Below are 23,925 nucleotides of genomic sequence, written 5' to 3' on the forward strand. Positions count from 1 at the left end.
AATGAGAAAACTGTATCTGTTTAATTTTGCAATTACTTTTTAAATAAGAATATTTTAAAAATTAAAGTAAAATTATTAACTCATTAGCCATAATCCTTGTTTTTGATTTATTTATGGACAGCCTTGCTGCCAAACTCACTCATTCTATCCATTCTAACAGCTCTACGGCATCAGAAACTCCTACTCAAATAGAAGCTTCAACTATCACGGGTTAGCGCAGTTGCCACAATTATCTCAATGTATATTCCCTATGTCCAGCTGAACGATTTACGTAGTATACTCGTATAACGAGATACCAGCCAATTACCAATTGCCAGTATATAAGATTTTTAATTTATAGGTACTTAAAAATTTGACAAAATGTAATATAGCTTCGTCAGTCTATAAATTTAATTAATACCTACATAATTTATGGATTTCTTCAAGTATGTATATAAATAGTGCAAAATTATACATTTTTATTATCTATTAAAAACTGATGACATTGTAGAAAACACAGATACATAGCATTTTTATGGTTTCCATTACTATGTACAGGATTATTCACTATATTTTGACCCTCCTGTAAACAGCTTTATTTACAGAATTAGAAAAAAATGTAAAATACAAAAGTTACACAATTTTTTATGTAGTTTTCGAAAATAATAGAAAAACAAACAAGGTGTAAACAAAATGACCGTGATGTTAACTTTGGCAATTTAAATGGAACACCCTGTATATGGTTACATATTTGAATAGAACGTTCTGTAACTAACATTTCCATATTGAGTTTGATGGGCCTATCTAGCTTGTAGTTTGATGTAACTTCAAAACGGAAGAATTAAAATAAACGCAGATGGATGAAGGGATGGTTAAAACAAAAAAGAAATACGTACCTACACTGATGAAAATTTTGTATGAAGTGGTTTTCAAAACTTTCTGTGACTAGATAATAGGTATATTCTTTGATGAACTATTAATAGTTATTTATGTACCAAGTCAGTAAAGTTACTCTTTATCGAACGAGTCTGATATTATGGGCAGATGAAGCAAAGCGAGCGAATCAAGTAACAGACGAGTTCGGTAAAGAGTTTTTACTGACGTGGTGCCGTGGTGCATACAAAATTTTATCGCCAATCATAAAAAAACAAACACTTACTTAATTACATCCTTCTAATGAAAAAAAAAAAAGAATGTGTGTGTACTTTGTACGCACGTAAGAAGTTATACTTCTACTATATGATTTAAACGAAATTAATATACTTTTTATTTATATTTTGTTTAAATATTAAACTAATTTATACTTACTACTTCTCAAACATTTTTATTAGAACAGTGCCAAAAATTAAAATAATAAAAGAATAAAACACACACAAACACATTAAACAAGCCACAAATGATGTCTGAACATTAATTGTCGAAATTTTTTTAACTAAATACGTATTTTCTGAAAATACAATTATATAATAAATATACTTACAATCATAAAATGTATTAAAAAAAACAAAAAAGAAAGTTTCTATTGGGACTCGAACCAGCGCTGATAAGAGCGGTTGGTATTGGAATTCTTTCGCCTTCTCCGCTTAGCCACGGACACTATGTGTCATTATTTACGAAGATCGACTAACTAAACGGATTAAACTTGTGATATTTTGATATTTTGAAAATTGATCAAATTATTTTAATTTTGAATTGAAATGATTTAGAATTGAAAAAATACAACAAAACATAGAGTAAAAAACAATATTTTAGGTGAATATTGATAGAAATTTTGATGGTAATCAAATTATATAAATAAAAGTATTACATACTATGTATTTTGGCAGATCAAATAGGTAGGTTTATACTCATGATACACTAACAATTATTACGTACCTGTTGCTTTTAAAAACTATTTAAAAGTCACTACAATATTATAAACTTTTTTGTTTCTGTCCTCACAACAATAAAACTAATATATTATACATTTGTTTACCTTTACCTCCAAACCACAGCTGCCATATCGGATAATTTTTGATATGTCATTTGAACATCCAATCAGAACAAAGTTATAATGCGCATGCGCCGGGCTGATAGGTTTTAACATATAAAAAAATCACCCTCTATCGCCGGTAAAGAAGTATAACTTCAAAAATGTGTGTACTTTGTACGCACGTAAGAAGTTAAACTTCTATTACAGTGGAACCTCGATTATCCTTCAGGGCACCGGACCAAGGGTATGACGGATAATCGAAAAGACGGTTCACAGAACGTTAACTGAATTATGGTGACACGCAGATATTGACTGTAATTATTGTGCTGTGCGTTTTTATTTTCGGCTTGCGATTCTAAAAATAGAACTCTAAAAGCACAGTATCATTTATCATTACCTATTTAAATTGAGATTTAATCCAGAGTCCTGATTTACATAAAAAAATGCTCAAACAAAATGAATTGATGACTAAATTTTTACTTATGTGGTCAATATATCTTATGTATGTACCCTGACGGTTAACAGAGGTGACGGTTAATAGAGAGACGGATAATCGAGGTTCCACTGTATTATGATTTCAACGAAATAAATATGTTTTAAACACTTTAATTGTATTTTTAGTTAAATATTAAAACTAATTTTAATACTTAAAATAATACCAAAAATTTCGCAAACTAATAGCCTTTTGGAGTTTCTTTTCCCTTGATGAATCGTAGAAAATCTAAATATTTAAATATATTTACTAACAAATTATCAGTAAATATCTATCACCGTCCTATATAAAGTGCTAGTCAAAAGTCCGTACACCCCCTTGTAACTTTTGAACGGTTATACCTATACAGGGTGTTTCAAAAAAAGGTAACCCCGTCTCTAGGGTAGGTAAAAAACTGAAAAATAATTGGGGTTTGCTTAGTAAAAAATTTTTGTAACGCCATCCGTTTTCAAGATACAGGGCGTTGAAGAAAAAAAAATTTACGCATTTTTTACGATTTTGCCGAAACTACTGGCAACATTGTAATGAAATTTTATACGAATATGTTTTGGAAGCTGATACATACAAGAATCTACAGGTCGAGCAAGTCTCGTAAATTTCACGATTGCGAGCCACGCTTCACGCAACCGTGTTTGCGTACTTGTGTTTCGAGTTGCGTGGTCGTGCGAAGGTGCGAAGTTATGTGGTTTCAAAATTAAATCAATATGGCTACTGGGTGTAAAAGATAAATCTTATTCTATCTGTTCTTAATGAGTTTTAGATAATTTTAGTTGTATTTCTTTGTAATTTTGTGTTGTACAAAGATTAATTTAACATTTTCTCTGGAAGTATTAATTTAGAAAGATAATATGCTTCATTGGTGTTGTGTTTTGAAGTGTGAAATGTGATAAAGTCAAGATAAAGTTCACTTTTAAACTGAACTAAATAAGGTATCTGAGAGACAACAATGGTTAAATGCAATACAATGTACGGGTTTTACTAGCGAAATGAAAATTTCCCTGTCCTGTCTGCTGTAATCATTTTATATCTGGTAAGTTACAATTACAACAGTAACGATTTTTGAAGATGTTAACATTTTAATCTTATAGGAAAACCAGCCGACTTAATCGATAATAGCAATCTCCAGATTGGGTTCCTTCAATAAATATGGTCTATAAACACAATGAAATAAGTTCCCCAAAATCTAAAATGGAGTGGTATCAAAGGAGAATTAAAGGGAAAAATATTCATATTGAAATTATTTATAAGGCACTGGACTGTCTTAAATTCTACAATAATACTAGGTGGGTAAATGATTTTAGACATTTTTCATTAAGAGTAGATTAAGATTAAGTAGATTTTCATTCAGTAGATTTAAGACTTGTTTACACGGGTAGAGTAATGATGCAAGTACTTGATAGAGTAGAGTAACTCTACCTGTAAAAATTATAAGCACAGTAGAATAGCTGGTAGAGTGTATAGTTGGAGTTAAAGTAGAGTGACTAGCAACCTATGGCAAAGTAACTACTCTATGACCACCACTACTGCCAAAATGTCTACTCGGCTGCACACTCTACCCATGGAACACGCTCAATTATGGCAGAATAGAGTAGGTAGGAGAGTACATGGGGGTGCTGTCATTCTGGCTGGAATTGTGTTTTGTGTAAATAGTGAAAATGAAGTTCACCGAAGATGAAACTTTAAAACTTGTAGAGCTATAATACAGCAAATACCAGTGTTTATGGAATTTAGGTAGTGTATGCTACAGAAATAAAAGTTTGCAGCAAGCTGCGGAGGATGAAATCGTCGAAAGAATGGCAAAGGGGGCTTTGGAGTAAACGAGCTTCAGCAAAAAATTAAGAATTTAAGGTGCACTTATAATCAAGAGTGTTTAAAAATACAAAAATCGGTTTCACTATACTAGCATCAGTACTATACTTGTACTCTCCTCATGTGAATGGTATCAAGCCATTTTTGGTAGAGTACTACCACTACTCTACTCTCCTCAAAACTCTACCCATGTAAACAAGTCTTTAGAAACAGTGGAAAATGAGGTAGCTAGTAGAGTAGTAGTAGAGTAAAATATACTGGTTTAGCAAATTACTATGTTTTAAGGTAATACAGTAGCGATAAACAGGTAGCCAAAACGTGTTCCAAGATTGTCACTGTAATTTTGAATATTTTTTTGGGGGATTTGGCACACGTATTCGTAAAATAATAAAGAATGGCGGTACAGAGCCCAATTTGAAAAATATATTAATATGTGGAAATTACTCTGTAATTATACAATATTTAAAAAACGAGCCTGTACCGCCATTAAGAAGAACAAAAAAATACACTTTCTTCAAATAAACTTTTTTATCCAATGCCTAGATTTTGTGTAATTTTGGAACTACTAATGAAATAAAAAATTTTAGTAGTTCCAAAATAACACAAAATCGGATAAAAAAGTTGTATTTGAAAAAAGTGTATTTTTTTGTTCTTCTTAATGGCGGTACAAGCTCGTTTTTTTATATTGTATTTAATTACAGAGTAATTTCCACATATTAATATATTTTTCAAATTGGGCTCTGTACTGCCATTCTTTATTATATTACGAATATGTGTGCCAAATATCTTGAAAAAATATTCAAAATTACAGCCGCAATCTTGGAACACATTTTCGCTACCTGTTGATCGATACTGTTTCCTCTTAAGATAGTTTTAATAGTTATTTATGATATAAGTATTAAAAGTACAATTTTAAGACGCGCATGTGAAAGTTAACTTGAAAAAATAATTAATTATTTATATGGGAAATAAGCCACAATTAAAATGAAAAAAATAATTTTATTAATGTTTTGACTTCCACATCAGATGTCATTGTCAAAATACAAAATATTCATTATTATTAGGTTTGTTCTAGCAAACAGTCAAACTAGTCAAAAACTATCAGCAAACAGTTGGTCAGTAAAAGAACATAATACAGTCACCAGTGCGATCCCCTCTACTCGCGCTGGTCCACTATTCGCTGATGGTTTCAAACTGATGCTAGAACAAACCTATTATTATTATGCATATCATTATCTGTAAATAATATTTCTTCTGATTGTTAATTGTAAAGGATAGAAAAATTACCATTTATTTTATTTTTTTTAGAATCAGCTGAGAGAAGTGGTCTACAAAAAACCAGGAAGGAAACGGAATATGTGGCTACGAAAGGCAAAAGAAAGGTTTACAAAGCAAATGTGACACATCTTTTTGAAATATTTAGGAATATCAGTAAATTGCATTGAAAAAATGTATGAAAAGATTTTGTTCAATAAAAATGTTTATATTTATCAAGGATGTATTATTTGGTATGGCCACATATCGTCAGTGATGTAATAATACATCCTATCTGTTTTTTCATGAGTTTTGTAAGAGAGACTAAAAACTTGTCTTAGGGTCACCTCCTGTTTTCATATGATATTTTTTGACTTGTTTTGTAGTAAATTAAACTATGTATGAACTACAAAACAAGTCAAAACTTACATATGAACACAGGAGGTGACCTTAAAACATGTTTTTCCATCTCTCATATAAAACTCATGAAAAAACAGATAGGAGGTATTGTCACATCAGCAAGGATGTACAGTGATGAGTGCCCTAATAACCGGCAAAATATGGGCAACATATTTAGTTGTGAGATAAAAAGAAATGAAACTAGTCGAGCTGGGAAATTTAGCGAAATTAACCTTTAAATTTACGTTATATTGATCCCACCTTTACACATATCGGAGGAGTATGTCAACTAAAACTGTCACTGTGACAGTGGTAGTTTCCAAACTCGTCTGATACGTCTGAAGGTGGTACACAATCAATACAATCTAAATGTATAAGTTAATATCGCTAAATTTCCCAGCTCGACTAGTTTCATGTCTTTTTATCTCACTACTTAATACATCTTTTGTGCTATTTTGCCGGTTATTAGAGCGCTCATCACTGTATTTCTGGTATATCCAGGGAATGTCTACAAAATATATTTTGAATGTCCAGAGAACATTTGTGGACATTCATGGAATGTTCCAATAAGACATTCAGGTAATGTTTAAAATGCTGACACAGGATTTTCCTGGGATGTTCAGGGAACATGTTTTCGGGGATATTCCAGGAATTTTTCAATGTCTGTGTACCTTCTATGGACCTATATGGAATATTTTGGTGTTATTACCGCCGCACTCCACTTGCGATTTGTAATCAGGAAGATTGAACACATTGTTTCAAATACAAGTCAATCCATTTGACTAAATAATCATGGATTGACTTCTATTTGAAAGAATGTGTTCAATCTTCACAACTACAAATCGCAAGTGGAGTCCGGCGCTTAGGGCTACTTCCTCTTCGGTATTATGTATTATACTACAGAAATCAGGAACTTTGCTTCTAAATATATGTATGCATCTTGGCCATCAAACATATTCTTCCAAACATTTTTTTAAGGGGTTACATATAGGTCTTGTGGGTAAAAAAAGTGACTTTTTAAAAAAATTATATCTCGAAAACTAAAATTTATTTTTATTTATAATTGGAACATGTAAAAGTATAGTACTTAAGGTAGTCTCAAAAAAAGTTTCAGCCAAAAATATTCATTTTTGTAGAGTTTAAGTTTTTTTGCGTTGGCAGCATACTAAGTCCAGTCTCATCTGAAATCAAAAAGTTTCTTGTAGTTTATACCTCTGGCTAGAATATGAACGAAGGAATTAAAAAAAAAATGAAATTTGAAGATTTTACATAAGTTTAAACACATTTTTGACCCCAATTTTTCTCATTTTTAAAGTAGTTTTTTTTATAAAACAAAAATGACCTCATCTAATAAAAAATCCTTTGTTCATTCACTAGCCAGAGGTATAAACTACAAGAAACTTTGATTTCAGATGAGACTGGACTTGTTATGCTGCTCACTGCAAAAAAGGGCTGTTGTCGAAAAATTGCAGTCAACTCTACAAAAATGAATATTTTTTGGCTGAAATTTTTTTGAGAGTACTATACTTTTACATGTTTCAATTATAAATAAAAATAATTTTTAGTTTCCAAGATAAAATTTTTTTAAAAAGTCACTTTTTTTACCTGCAAGACAACAACTTAACAAAATGCTGATTTCAAATTGTAACAGCTGTTTTACAAAGTATGCTGCCCTCTTGTATTTTCTGTGTTATCTTCATCATAAAATTACTTCATCTAAAAACTTTCTGCGATATATTCGCAACAACAAAAACAAACAAAACAAAAAAAATAAAACAAAAGTTTAACCACCTTCACACCACAGAATCAAGCAATCAAGTTACAAAATTTTCAAACACCTCACCTGACACAGCGTCTCAAGTACGATTGCGCGAATTGGTAAATATAACTCCGCACGACCACGCAACTCGAAACACAAGTACGCAAACACGGTTGCGTGAAGCGTGGCTCGCAATCGTGAAATTTACGAGACTTGCTCGACCTGTAGATTCTTGTCTGATACATCCCATGAATTTGTTTTTATATCTGATTCTCATAGAGGGCGCTAGTTACACGGATCGTAGTAAGTATTAGTCGATATAACTTTTTTAAGAGTATAATTATTAATCAAAATTTCAAGTAAACTTAAACGTCATTCAATTTTCCACGAAAAAGGTACTCTTGGTAAAACTCGATACTGTGTACCGTTTTCGGAATATTTTGATTTGAAAATTACGAAGTAATAATTGATGCTGGTAGTAATGATAAAGTTCTAATAGGTATACCTCTATTTTCTCCAAGTGTGCCATGGAAATCTGACATTTATTGATTGTTATGACGATAAATCAACAATAATTAGAGTTTTTAAACCTTGTTTCAATTTTTCAATTTTCAAAAATGCGTAAATTTTTTTTTCTTCAACGCCCTTTATCTTGAAAACGGATGGGGTACAAAAATTTTTTACTAAGCAAACCCCAATTATTTTTTAGTTTTTTACCTACCCTAGAGACGGGATTACCTTTTTTTGAAACACCCTGTATAGGTAGTGAAATTTGGAGGGAGGAAATAAACGAACGTAGGCTTCTTAACTAGTCATGACAGGTGACGTAATACTGACAGATGACGTTACAGAGCCACTGTGACAAATAATTTTAAATGATACCTTATGTCAAGTGATACCTCGTTTGAAAGGTATTCAGAATACCTATTCAGCCATACTAATTTTGTTTGACTTTAAGCTCATTTTGATGAATAAATGAAATAAATATAAATTGTAGTTTCGCATTTAATTAATAAAAATTCAAAATTTCGCCTATGGTTACTTATCAAAAAGGTTGACGTTGACGCAAAAACTACTAGACAATTGAAAAACGTCAACGTTTTTGCCAAAAAAAACCATAGGCGGACATTTGAATTTTTATTAATTAAATGCGAAACTACAATATTATATTTATTTAATTTATTCACCAAAATCAAAATCAAGTTAAACCCAAAAAAATTAGTATGACTGAATAGGTATTTTGAATGCCTTTCAAACGAGGTATCACTTGCCATAAAGTCCCATTTAAAATCAACTATTTATAATGGGAAATAAGCCACAATTTTACCAAAAAAAAAAGAAGATTTTATTAACGTTTCGAAGCCCAAATCGGGTTTCGTTGTCAAAATACATTTTGACAACGAAACCCGAGAAACAAAATGTATTTTGACAACGAAACCCGATTTGGGCTTCGAAACGTTAATAAAATCTTTTTTTTTTGGTAAAATTGTGGCTTATTTCCCATTATAAATAGTTGATTATAAAAATACCACAAGGAAATAGCTTCAGAACAACATTAAGTCCCATTTAAAATTATTGGTCACAGTGGCTCTGTAACGTCATCTGTCACTATTACGTCACCTGTCATGACTAGTTAAGAAGCCTACGTCCGTTTATTTCCTCCCTCCAAATTTCACTATTATAGGTACCTAGAACCGTTCAAAAGTTACGAGGGGGTTACGGACTTTTGACTAGCACTGTATAATCGAATTAACAAAAACACAATTTCAAATTTTATTTGCATTACTACCTAACTTCCAAGATTTAAGATTTTTTTTAATTTTAGACGAAATAAAACTTGCGTATGACAGTAATGACGGAATGCTTTTGCATGACGGCCAGTTTCGATGTTTAATCGATAGTTATTATTAATATTGAATACCTACCTATACTAAATTTACAATCAAGATGCAGTGGAAATAAACAAACCAAGACAGTTTAAATGCTACTAGGAGCACTCCCAAATCATAATTTACAATGTACATATACATTGTAAATCCCAAATAATGATTTCCAAAGTTTATACAATGTAAATTATGATTCGGGATTGCTCCTAGTAGATACGATTTAACGTGTTTTGGTTTGTTTATTTCTACTGCATCTTTATTGTAAATCTAGTATAGTTACTAAATCTGTAAAGTTTTGATTTATGTTGTATGCATATAATTGCAAAATACTACAGAATTTCACTTTTTGGCATAAATTTAATTAACAATAACGTAAATTTGTGTGTGTTACTTTACTGCCGCAGATGAGGGCAAATTAATACAATAATGAATTATTTTAGTGATCGTTGGCGATCAACATTATTATACCTGAAATTAAAAAAGGGATAATAGTCGAGGCATTGAAGCACAAAAATAGGCCTTAATGTCGATTTTTGGCGCAGTAAGACGGATTTTAATGCAGTTTGGTGCGTTGGATTCGTGAGAATGTCAGGAAACTGTGTGAACTAATGTAATGAATAAGAAATCTCAAATTGCATTTGTGCATAAGAAAAATGCATTTCCAAAAAGCATTTCGGTAAATAGTGGGAAAAATTGACTCAATTTTCTTACACGGGGGTTTTTGGGGTCGCTGAAAACGAATATGAGATCGGCGAGAGTGTGGAAACTACCTGGTGCCTGCTGCGGGTGTAATAAATGTCTTCCTTTGGAGTATTGTGGTAATTTATCATATAATTGGCTTAAACTCATTACTCGGGGGGTTTTGGGGTCGCTGAAAACGAATATGAGGTGGGCGAGAGTGTACGAACTACCTGGTGCCTACAGCGGGTGTAATAAATGTCTTCTTATGAAGTATTGTGGTAATTTATCATATAATTGGCTTAAACTCATTACTCGGTGGTTTTTTGGGGTCGCTGAAAATGAATATGAGGTCGGCGAGAGTGTATAAACGACCTGGTGCCTGCAACGGGTGTAATAAACGTCTTCCTCTGGAGTATTGTGGTAATTTATCATATAATTGGCTTAAACTCATTACTCGGGGGTTCTTGGGGTCGCTGAAAATGAATATGAGGTCGGCGAGAGTGTGCAAACTACCTGGTGCCTGCAGCAGGTGTAATAAACGTCTTCCTCTGGACTTTTATGGTAATTTGTTAAATAATTGGCCCAAACTTGTTACTCGGGGGTCTTTGGGGTCGCTGAAAATAAATATCGCAACGACTAAATTCTAATTTCATATCATTTAAAGCAGTTTGAATTAAGGCGCAAGTGAATGATGTGGTTTTGCCTTGAGAGAAAGTTACTATATACAGAATGTACTTAATGGCTATTGGAAAAAATAAAAAGATTATCATTGAAAAAATTCTTTTTTGGATTGTCAGCATTTAAAAAGGGTATATTTACAAACACAAATTTGGCTGCATGGAGAGGACAGTAACATGAACCCAACCTATTGGGGATGGGAATTACAAAATAATGTACTAATTCCAGTTAGAATGACTCAGCCGCCTGGTCCTCCATACATTTTAAATTTAATATTTTGTAGTTGTAAGTCAGACTGCGGCAACATATGCGGGTGCAAGAAGCATGGGTTAGTTTGTAATTTAGCCTTCAAAAATTATGCAGGCTCTGATTGCACAAATATTGCACTGGACTCGAGAGAGGAAGGCAATAATGAAGTAGTAGATGATAATGATGAAGAAAATGAATTTTAAAGATGAATTACGATAAATTTTGTATAATGAACTTTTTTAACCATAAATATATTATAATAATAAAAATTTATGTTTATTTATAATAAAAATACCACCCTTTTCGATCACTATAGTTACATCGAAGAAAATAGATTACCCCAAAAAACCCCGAGTAACGAGTTTAAACTAATTATATGATAAATTACCATAATACTCCAGAGGAAGACTTTTATTACACCCGCTGCAGGCATCAGGTAATTTGCACACCCTCGCCGACCTCATATTCGTTTTAAGCGACCCCAAAAACCCCCCGAGTAATGAGTTTAAACCAATTATATGATAAATTACCATAATACTCCAGAGGAAGTCGTGTATTACACCCGCTGCAGGCACCAGGTACTTTGCACACTCTCGCCGACCTCATATTCATTTTCAGCGACCCCAAAAAACTCCAAGTAATGAGTTTAAGCCAATTATATGATAAATTACCACAATATTCCAGAGGAAGACGTTTATTACACCCGCTGCAGGCACCAGGTAGTTTGCACACTCTCGCCGACCTCATATTCGTTTTCAGCGACCCCAAAAACCCCCGAGTAAGAAAGTTGAGTCAATTTTTCCCACTATTTACCGAAATGTATTTTTTAAATGCATTTTTCTTATGCACAAATGCAATTTGAGATTTCTTATTCATTACATTAGTTCACAAAATTTCCTGACATTCTCACGAATCCAACGCACCAATCAGCATTAAAATCCGTCTTACTGCAAAAAAATCGACCCTTCAATCCTTCAATGCCTCGACTATAATGTGATGTGAGATGCTATCTCACCAAGTCAGTGTTTATCAATAACTTATGTTACCTAGCTACTGAAAATACTTTTGAAGATTTAAAATTCATAAATGCATTATTGCTACAAATGAACCAATATTGCCACAAATGAACCAATATTGCGCAATATCTTTTAGACTTTGACAGGCGAGAGAAACTCAAAGCATGTTTTTTGAGCGATTTCCATTTCCATTTGGAGGATAAGTTATAGTATGAAGACGCACATACTGAGGTAGTTTTTATCTAGAATGAGACTTTATTGCCTGTAGGTACCTGACAGAGGTTCTAGGAGACCATGTTTTATTGTTCATAGTTGTTATTCTTGAAGATGACGCAACATTTATGCATGCTAGTGCAGATAGTAACTGTGTATCTTGACGAGGTACCATTGAATATATTTGTGAAGGAAACACAAACACACTTTATACAGTGAGGACGTTTAGGTTGGAATAAATTAATTGTCTCGAGAATGGGCTATTTTGGAGATAAATCCCAGAAACAGGTTGATTTTTACTTTTAAATTACGATTTTTTGGCATATATATCATACTAGTGACGTCATCCATCTGAGCGTTATGAGGTAGTCGATGATTTTTTCACATTAGAATAGGGGTCGTGTGATAGCTCATTTGAAAGGTTATTTAATTCATAATAATGACAGGTATAATTTTTTCGCAGAATGTGATCCAAAGCATGCCTCAACATTTGCAAGCTGTTATCACTGCTTCTTCTTCTTACGGTGCTTTATCCTGAAGGATGTTAGCCATTACATTTGCCCATTTAATCTTGTTTGCAACCGCCCTGAATAGTTCTATGGAGGTCATATTCATCCACTGTCAGAGGTTTTTAAGCAAAGAGTTGCATCTTCTTCCTGGTCCGCTATTGCTATTGATTTTGCCTTGGGTTATGAGTTGTAGTCCAAGTAATGAAGCTTAAAATAGGACAAAACCTCGCAATTTTTACAGAATGGATCGATTTGCTTGAAAATTTGAGAATAAGTAGTAGATAAGATCAAAATCTATATGATGCCAAAAGGCGCTTTTACCATGGGGGTGGTTGCCACCCCATCTTGGGGGTGAAAATTTTTATTATATTTTGACCGCAAGAGTTGGTAAAAACATTCATTATAAGCAAAAAACGTTCTATACATTTTTTTGATAAAATTAATAGTTTTCGATTTATTCGCTATCGAATGTGTTAGTTTTATATCGAAAAAATCAATTTTTTTTAATCAGTTTTCTGCTAATAACTCAAGTTTTCGTTTTATCAAAACAACTTTACTTAACAAAAATGTACAAAGAAAACCGTTTTTTTTTTTATTTTCTTTAAGACCAATAGTAATTGAGCTATACTTTATTATATGTTGGCTCTTCTTCGTCAAATGCTAAATATTGTAGTTTAAAAGTCAAAGGACGGGAAAACTATGCATTTTCGAGGACAACTTGTTGAAACTAATTTAAAGTATTTAAAAATATGTATCTCCAGAAATAAAAAAATCTCTAGCTAAAAAAATGTAAGTGACATAATGAAAATAATGGCAGTGACTATATAACGGAGATCTCAGCTGCAGACTATACAGTAGAGAGACCGAGACAGTCAGACATTTATTGTGCGATTGCAAGGCGCTGGATCGTAAGAGACAAGCAATATATGGAGACTGCAAACCAAGTCCGACAATGTATGGCACTAACCCAATGGACCTTTACAGGCTAGTGAAGGGCACTGCTATATTGGATTAGGTGTCATGAGAACAAATGGAAGAAAGCACAATAAGCTGAAAAGCTGCAGTGCCACCGGGGTGCATGCACGGGCGGCTTCCAGGAAAGAAAAGGGGTGGCAACCACCCCCATGGTAAAAGCGCCTGTCGGCATCATATAGATTTTGATCCATGGACTATCCACTACTTATTCTCAAATTTTCAAGCAAATTTATCCATTCTGTAAAAATTGCGAGGTGAAAAGATTTGGTTCCTGGACTATTGGAGCAGTTCATACTTTTGATTTCTTACGATGTGACCAAAATATTATGTTTTTCGTTCTTTTGTAGGATGTTCTGAGTATTTTACGGTAACACCAGAGTTCGAATGCTTGGATCATTTTATATGTTGCTTCTGTCGTTGTCCAGGCTTCAACACTAAGGTGGAGAAAACCTAGTACTTAAGTATTCTATAGTCTAAGAGCTAGTGAACCCTCCGACTAACGGTCGTCCTGTAAGGCTAGAAATTTTTCTAGTGATAATTCATAGCACATCAAGGCTAAAAACCATGACTTGGCAGGCCTCAGCGGTGCACGTGTATCTACCAGGTGAATCGAAAAGTGCAAATTTAGGGGGTAAAATAAACTTTCTCCTGTAAGGTTTAAATTTAAGTATGGTTCTTTTCATGAGCATTTTTCAGTGCGTCACAGTTTTTCGATTTCTCTCTAACGCATTAAATTGTATGTGACAGAAAAAAACGCACGTCGCTGATTACATTTCGTCGGTGACATTTATAACATTTGATCTAGTTGTCAATAGATGGCGCTAATAATATAATATTAAATAATATTATATTATTCTCTATAAAAAAAATTTAATCTGTACAATTTATAAGACTATACAAATCAAAGAAAATAGCATTTTGTAAATGCAATAAACAAAATTGATTTGTTTTTATACCAAATTGCAAATAAAATGTGACAACTGTCAGATTTAACTAAAATGTCATCTTAGAATAAATGTCATAAATGTGTATTTATCACGGACTAACCTTTTTTTCTATCATTTGTGACGCACTGAAAAATGCTCATGAAAATAACTATATGTGTTTGGGTAAGTCATTTAGAAGAAATGTGTACAATGACAGGCGATTCTGAAGAGCATAAGACCTTGCCAGGCGAGGGGAAAGATTAGGGGTTTTTCCTAAAATTTTCCTTTTTAGGTTTTTTGAATAATTCCAAACAGAAAAGGTCTTTAGTGATTTTTCTCTTAAGTTAATAGTTTTTGTTATACAGTGCTAGTCAAAAGTCCGTACCCCCCCTCGTATCTTTTGAACGGTTATACTTATAATAGTGGAATTTGGAGGGAGGAAATAAACGGATATAGGCTTCTTAACTGGTCATGACAGGTGACGTAATAGTGACAGATGACGTTACAGCGCCACTATGACAGATAATTTTAAATGGGACCTTATGGCAAGTGATACCTCGTTTGAAAGGTATTGAAAATACCTATCCAGTCATACTATTTTTTTTTGGGTTTAAGTTGATTTTGATTTTGGTGAATAAATTAAATAAATATAACATTGTAGTTTCGTATTTAACTAATAAAAATTCAAATGTCCGCCTATGGTTTTTTTTGTCAAAAAAGTTGACGTTTTTCAGTTCTCTAGTAGTTTTTACGTCAACGTCAACCTTTTTGACAAGTAATCATAGGCGGAGGTTTGAATTTTTATTAATTAAATGCGAAACTACAATTTTATATTATTTCATTTATTCATCAAAATGAGCTTAAACTCAAACAAAATTAGTATGACTGAATAGGTATTTTCAATACCTTTCAAACGAGGTATCACTTGCCATAAGGTCCCATTTAAAATTATCTGTCATAGTGGCGCTGTAACGTCATCTGTCACTATTACGTCACCTGTCATGATTGGTTAAGAAGCCTACATCCGTTTATTTCCTCCCTCCTAATTTCACTATTATAAGTATAACCGTTCAAAAGATACGAGGGGGGGTACGGACTTTTGACTAGCACTGTATAAGCGATTGAAAATTGCGAAATCGGCCATTTTTAACCCTAAATTGGACATTTATCTAAAAATTTCAAAGTTGCCAAGGTAGGTAGATATTCTTTAAACATTGATTGATGAAATCCCAAAGAGTTTTTTTTAATACAATATCGGAAACGCCTTTGTTTTTTAATTACTAATCAAGCGGGCGCGACACTGTGGTATAAGTGAGGACGTTTGAGTTGGCATAAATTCATTATCTCGAGAATGGGCAAATCTCGAGCGAAATCCTCAGACAGGTCGATTTTTATTTTTAAATTAGGACTTTTTGGCATATATGTAATACTAGTGACGTCATCCATCTGAGCGTGATGACGTAATCGATGATTTTTTTAAATGAGAGTAGGGGTTGTGTGATAGCTCATTTGAAAGGTTATTTAATTCTCTATTCACTAATATAAACATTAACAAAATTATTTATACAGGGTGACAATTTGACAAATAGAAGAAATTTTTTTTTGTACACCCTGTATAAATAATTATGTTAATGTTTATATTACTGAATAGAGAATTAAATAACCTTTCAAATGAGCTATGACGCAACTCCTACTCTTATTTAAAAAAATCATCGATTACGTCATCACGCCCAGATGCATGACGTCACTAGTACTATATATATGCCAAAAAGTCCTAATTCAAAAATAAAAATCGACCTATCTGAGGATTTCTCTTGAAATTTGCCCATTCTCGAGATAATGAATTTATGCAAACTCAAACGTCCTCACTTTAGACTACTACAACTAGAGCATCATTACAGTTGCTTTCCTGATGAGAACAAAAGAGTTCGAAATGGTCCATAGAAAGATGGTAATGATCTCTGAATCGAAATTAAATATAATGCCTTTTATCTACCTACCGTTTTTACTCACGTATCGAGTACTAGGAAGCAGATTTGTTGATCTTTACCTCGGTGAATTGATATGTTGTGGAGTGCAACTATGTAGACTCCCCATGTCTATACATTCATCACCCTTTATTCCTTGCAATTTTTGGAAGGACGGGAATAGGTATAAGAGAGAATCTGTTTCCGAATTAAGAAATCCAAAGATTTTATTATTTTTAAACATTTATTTGTTTGAAAATGGAGTCTTTTGGGTTTCGACATTTTGTTAATAGAGGTCGCTATAGCGTCTTAATGTTAATTATATTTTGTAATTGGCATGAATGGCAAAGGTGTTTTATTCGATTCAGAGCATCATTACAGTTGCTCTCCTGATGAGAACAAAAGAGTTCGAAATGGTCCATAGAAAGATGGTAATGATCTAGAGCATCATTACAGTTGCTTTCCTGATGAGAACAAAAGAGTTCGAAATGGTCCATAGAAAGATGGTAATGATCTCTGAATCGAAATTAAATATAATGCCTTTTATCAATAATTATTTATTTACACCATTATAATGTATTGATAACAAATGAGAAAATTATTTATTGTACCAAATAAAAATATTTTGTAGAAATAAACTCCACAAAATTTTATGAGATTAGTAGACACTCCCACTATTTCTAATTATTCTTCTTTTTTTAATGACAGATTAAGATGTGTCAAAGTGAATCTCGGTAGAGCGAATTCAGTATAACACCAAAAAGAACTTAAAATTACCAGGTGATCCTAATTTTATGCTAGGCAGTGTAATTTGGTTTTCTTCTTCTTTTATGGAAAACAGTCCCACGCATAAATTAATTATTTTCATTGATAGACTTCTTTTTTATTTACATCTGTCAAAAATATAACATCATCGATGACTACAAATGACATAGGATACATCATTTGAAACCTCTTGTTTCACTTAACAATTCTTTACAATTCAAATGAGAATCACATCTCATTAATATTTTAAATTAGATTATTCATCATCACTTGCCTCCACGTTTTTTTTAATTCCAATATGCATATCAACGCAAATTTATTTTCAATTTGAATTATTTCTGAATATCTATTCGAACTTGAACTACATCCTTATGTGCTCCAATTTGTAAAATCCTAAACAATGTTTCATCAATAATTCAGAGATATTGGAATTAAGTTCTTTCAAATGAATAAAAAAAGTAAATCAATATTGAGTTTTTAATTCTAGCAAGCTACCATAAATTAAAACTCATCTGTCTGTCGCATTCACAGTGACGTGGGTAAAGTCCTTTTCATGAGCATTTTTCAGTGCGTCACAGTTTTTCGATTTCTTTCTAAACGGATTAAAGTGTATGTGACAGAAAAAAGGCACGTCTGTGATTAAAGACATTTATAACATTTGTTCTAGTTATTCTAATTGTCGATAGATGGCGCTATAATCGAAGAAATAATTATTTACGAATTATGTAATATATCTACGAATATAATCTGTACAATTTATAATACATACTATACAAATCAAAGAAAATACCATTTTATAAATGCAATAAACACAATTGATTTGTTTTGTGACAACTGTCAGCTTTAACTAAAATGTCATGTTAGAATAAATGTCATAAATGTGTATTATCACGGACTTACCTTTTTTTTTTATCATTTGTGATGCACTGAAAAATGCTCATCAAAAGGACTTTATAAGCTTTTTTCTGAAAGTCGTCTGCTATAAACCGATCATACTGCACTTGATATATGATGGAATTGCCCTAAAGTTGTGTTAATTCTTATTCGTAAAACCCGCTTTACATCAACAATAAATTATTGATGAAGAAATTGACCAACTTCTTCAAGGACAAATTTGACGTGTACAAAATGTATGGTTTGTGGTACAAAACACAATTTGACATCCAATTTTACCCACAGATCACCTAAAGCAGTGGTCCTTAAGCTCCTTAAGTGCGGCTCTGGCACAAATATCCACGGAAAGCACAATATTTTCATTAACAAAAAACTTAATAAAAAAAAATTACATCTTATTTTAATAAATTCTTCTTCTTTTTGTATAGATATGATTATATCTGTTTTTTCAATGTGCCTGTAGTAAGTTGTCGTTCCATCGTTTTGTGGTCTTCCCACTGATCGTCTTCCTATTGGGGAACCGTCTTTCGCTGTCCTTACTACGCAATTTGTTGTCATTAGCAAAATTACCATTTGCAATCTTTAACATTTGTAAAAAATTCCCTTGATGTTACGATAACTGAGTTGAAATTTTCTCCTTTTGAAATTGACATTGGTAGCTTTGAAATACATTTGCTGGATTTAAAAACAAGAAAGTATCAGGCTCTAAATTTTAACATATTTGTGTTGAATTGGAAATATTGGAGAGGAAAAAATGTGATATTGAACATGGAAGACATGATCATTTTCAACTCTGGGAATAGTATTCTTGATTCTTACGACCAACTAAAAATGCTCGCATTTGGTGTTCTTTTCCTTTTTGGTTGTACATATAAAATTTCATAAAAATTAAATTTTGTGCCAAAAATTTGGAGAAAATACAATATTGTAAGAAATAAAAACCCTACAAAACGAAAGAAAATAGAAGTTTCTACGATGATTTGAAAGGAGTATATCGCCAAAAAACGAAAAAAAATACTTATTAATTTTTTTGGGCAGTTATGGGTAGCGCTAGGGGTATAAAAATTTATTTGGTCTGATACTTTTTTATGTAAAAAATGGTATTTTTATTTTTGGAATATCGCTGGTGAAATTTTTCATTATCTTAAAGGGCTAGACCCTATAGCTTATCTAGTGTAAGTATACTACTTATTTATGAGTAGTGTAATAAAAGTTACTGAATAAGCAGATTTGGCTTCCAATTTTTTTTAATTGTTATAATGTTCATATTTGGCTCTTTGGCTAATAAGTTTGCCGACCACTGACCTAAAGTGTTCTGTGATTTTAGCATGAATCAAAAGAAAATGAAGGACTTTGACAAAATAGAACATGTTCTATATTCTTTGTTATAGGACATAATTTATTTTGTCAAATTTCTTAATTTTCTTTTAATTCACGGCAAAATTGGATATAAAATTGTGTTTTAAACACGTCAAATTTGATTGAAAAATTCCCTTGATGTTACGATAACTGAGTTGAAATTTTCTCCTTTTGAAATTGACATTGGTAGCTTTGAAATACATTTGCTGGATTTAAAAACAAGAAAGTATCAGGCTCTAAATTTTAACATATTTGTGTTGAATTGGAAATATTGGAGAGGAAAAAATGTGATATTGAACATGGAAGACATGATCATTTTCAACTCTGGGAATAGTATTCTTGATTCTTACGACCAACTAAAAATGCTCGCATTTGGTGTTCTTTTCCTTTTTGGTTGTACATATAAAATTTCATAAAAATTAAATTTTGTGCCAAAAATTTGGAGAAAATACAATATTGTAAGAAATAAAAACCCTACAAAACGAAAGAAAATAGAAGTTTCTACGATGATTTGAAAGGAGTATATCGCCAAAAAACGAAAAAAAATACTTATTAATTTTTTTGGGCAGTTATGGGTAGCGCTAGGGGTATAAAAATTTATTTGGTCTGATACTTTTTTATGTAAAAAATGGTATTTTTATTTTTGGAATATCGCTGGTGAAATTTTTCATTATCTTAAAGGGCTAGACCCTATAGCTTATCTAGTGTAAGTATACTACTTATTTATGAGTAGTGTAATAAAAGTTACTGAATAAGCAGATTTGGCTTCCAATCTTTTTTTAATTGTTATAATGTTCATATTTGGCTCTTTGGCTAATAAGTTTGCCGACCACTGACCTAAAGTGTTCTGTGATTTTAGCATGAATCAAAAGAAAATGAAGGAATTTGACAAAATAGAACATGTTCTATATTCTTTGTTATAGGACATAATTTATTTTGTCAAATTTCTTAATTTTCTTTTAATTCACGGCAAAATTGGATATAAAATTGTGTTTTAAACACGTCAAATTTGACCTTGAAGAAGTTGGTTGGATTTATTGTTGGTGTAAAGCGGGTATAATAGATTTTGATATTATATTTTTTTGACATAACGAAAAGTAAATTGAATCTTATATTTTCGAAAACAAATTAGAAAAAAGTGTATAAAAATGAATGAGTATGTTACATTTAGGGATGAAGAAGTAATAGAATAATTCAAGTATATAAAAATCAGACTTTAACTATAAGATCTTTTATCAGACTTTAAAATAACGTTTTCAATCGGACTGAAATAAAGGTGGTTTTTACATGCTCTTTTATAATATTTATAATTGCTGATAATGCTGTTCCAGTACATCGCAATTAGTGTTGTAAGAGTCCAAAATGTTCAACGCTAACAGACGGTAGCCTCCTGTTGAATTCATAATTCCTGGAGAATATACTGGATCATAGCGGAGCGGTCATTGTACTGTAATTCACGGGACGGGACAAGAGCCTGTCCCCGGTCCCGCGTGAATCCCTAGTCCTAGCCATTTACTTTCTTGTATTTGTATTTCTGTTAGTTCTACATTCTATTTTCTGAGTTCGTTAAGTAGTGATCCCTGTGCTTCTGGTTTATTCAATGTCAGGACGTTCCACGTATCCAGTGCGTAGTCCATGTTTCTTTGCTCAAGTCGTCGTCGATAAGACCGATCTATCCGTCTTAAAAAATTAGTACAATAATATAAAATTCGGAAATATAACCTTGTGGCAGACGCAGACGTTTCAAAAATTGATAATTTTGAAGTGACCTCAATTTTTGCCTCGGCTGTGTTTTGAATATAATTCATATTTATGTTTTTAACCCTCTCTACCTCTACGACACTGATAAGAATTTTATTTACAAATAGGAAATGTTTTTATTTGTGTTTTAATGGGTGATATCGGTTAAACGATAAATCACGATAAAACTAGAATTAATTGTTGCTTTGTTATTCGAGACTTATTATCGTGAAAATAATTCGGAGAGTAAGGTGCACGTTTTATAAAAATCAATGACTTCGTTCATTCTCTTTTACTAATGAATAAGTGAAATGGATAACTTTTTTTTGATAATTCAGAACTCTTGGTTTGTTTAACATCGTTTGGTTTAGTATCGTGTGTTGAATTTTTTTGATGCATCCGTCATAAAGGTAACAATTTTATGTTATTAAAAAAGATAGTATGGCATGGGCTACTAGGACAAAGTACATTGAAAACTAAAGCTTTATTTTAATATGAAAAAATAAAAAAATCAGATAATGTAAATTTTAAGTTTTTTCACGATAAAAATAATGCTCTCTCGCTTTGCCTTATTATAACCTATAACCTGTAGCTACACTGCCCGATTTCACCAACGATACCTAAACAGTTGCCTTATTAAGTAATTCTTATCGATAGGAACTTCCAAGTCAATACTTAAGAACAATAGCGTTTCACAACTAAAAGAACTTTGAACTAGGAAATTCTTTTCTAGGTATTAATTCGGGTACGTTTTAACTATTTTTGATAAATAAAAAGAAGAATAAGATGACATTACCTTACTTTTTCGATTATTTGTCATTATTGTTTGTTTGCCAACTTGGTTTCAGTTTTGAACTGTTATAGTTATTTTATTTAGTAGTTAGTTATTTGTGAATTAGGTTTGTTAAGTTTTGTATGTTATTTGTATATGTACAGTGAAATTGAGGAAAAGAAAAGAGTTGTAAATTTCATGTCTAAATGTCGAAAAATTAAAGTTAGTTGAATTGTCATTAATGAAATTGCTTCGTTTATTATTAATTTTTAATGACACACTTTTAGTGATATCACGAATGGGTTTTTGAAACACAACACTAGTTTGTTAGGTAGTAGGTAGACTACATAATTTTGTCAATAGACCTGTAAAAAAACTCCCAAAGGATTTTCTATATTTTCCAACACATATTATATTAATAATATAAAAGAAAATACAAAATTTCAACTAATATACCTAATATTACAGAATAACAGAAAAATTAAGGTAAGAAACAAATTATTGACAAACGTCACAAGTACCTACATTAGTCAAAATTGTAATAATATAACCTGACTGTCAACGATAAGTAATACCTAAAGTTTAGGGAGATCGAAATCCGTATCCTAACGTAATGTAATGCTTAAGCGGATTAGGCAATTCTTATCGTATGGTGAAATCCGTTTTAGAGTTAGGAAATACCTAAACCCACTTAGGTAATTCCTTAATATTTAAGTATCGTTGATGAAATCCAGCATAAAAGTGGAGCAAAATGCGCATTACGTCCTTTCTTAGCCAAGAATGGCTTCTAGTGGTAGATTGGTTAGGCTAAATCAAGGCACTTCCTTAGTCGCCATTTGATATGTAATCACTTTCTTCCGGTTTATGTATTTTCAGTTTTATTTTTTTACTTTTCTCCAGCTTAATCCTACTGATTCGTATTGTCTCTTTACGCTCCTTTTGCAAGTACATATTGCCTGGCATACCTTTTTGAAGATATTCTTCTTTAGCGGCGATTCGATTGAGGGTAAAATTGTACATAAATCTGCGCGCCTGCGCACACAGACAGCATGTAGTTCATTGCTAATCTTTCAAGATAGGTATGTATGTATCTGTAACCGTGCAAATAAGTCATTAAAAGAATATATTAGTGTTTTTAGTAAATGTATTATTTATTATAATTCTTGTGTTTTTGGATTTGTGTTTCTCTGTAGTAAAATAATAAAATATTATGTAGGCATAACATTTTTACACTAATTATTGTCGCCGTATTGTGTAATTATATCCGAAACTTACACGTCAATTACAAGGACCTCGCTGGAGTAGTTGGTAGGGCGTTAGCTCCGAGATTGGAAGGACGCGGCTTCTAATCCTGGGCGATTCATATTTTTTTTATTTTTGGTTGTTTTAATAAAAAAAATTTGAAAGTGGTAGATAAGAAAGTTAGTTTAATTTTTAAATAAAATACAAATAACCTGTTAAGTATATTTACTTCGTTTAAATTACCTATATAATAGAAGAATATCTTCTTACGTGCGTACAAAATACACACACATTCTTTTTTGCTTTTACTGATTGGCTCTATTTGAGCCCTTGTTATCGTCATACAGTGTGTCAATATGCAAAAACACGTCAAATTTATTTGTGAGGG

The 23,925-nt window shown here is 32.0% G+C and overlaps 1 protein-coding gene across 4 annotated transcripts in view; it reads left to right on the plus strand.

Moving 5' to 3' along the window:
* LOC114335728 (E3 ubiquitin-protein ligase HECTD1) overlaps nucleotides 1-23,925 on the plus strand; it is a 228,659-nt gene that overhangs the window by 15,019 nt on the left and 189,715 nt on the right. Inside the window, exon 1 of one of the 4 annotated variants that reach the window (XM_028286014.2) lies at nucleotides 21,734-21,933. The exons of the other annotated variants lie outside the window; for them this stretch is intronic. The gene's annotated coding sequence lies outside the window, so the exon portion shown is untranslated. Of the gene's footprint in view, nucleotides 1-21,733; nucleotides 21,934-23,925 lie in introns of those variants that run through there. 4 annotated transcript variants of the gene reach the window in all.

This window comes from Diabrotica virgifera, chromosome 6, assembly GCF_917563875.1.
Source record: "Diabrotica virgifera virgifera chromosome 6, PGI_DIABVI_V3a".
Taxonomy (NCBI): domain Eukaryota; kingdom Metazoa; phylum Arthropoda; class Insecta; order Coleoptera; family Chrysomelidae; genus Diabrotica; species Diabrotica virgifera.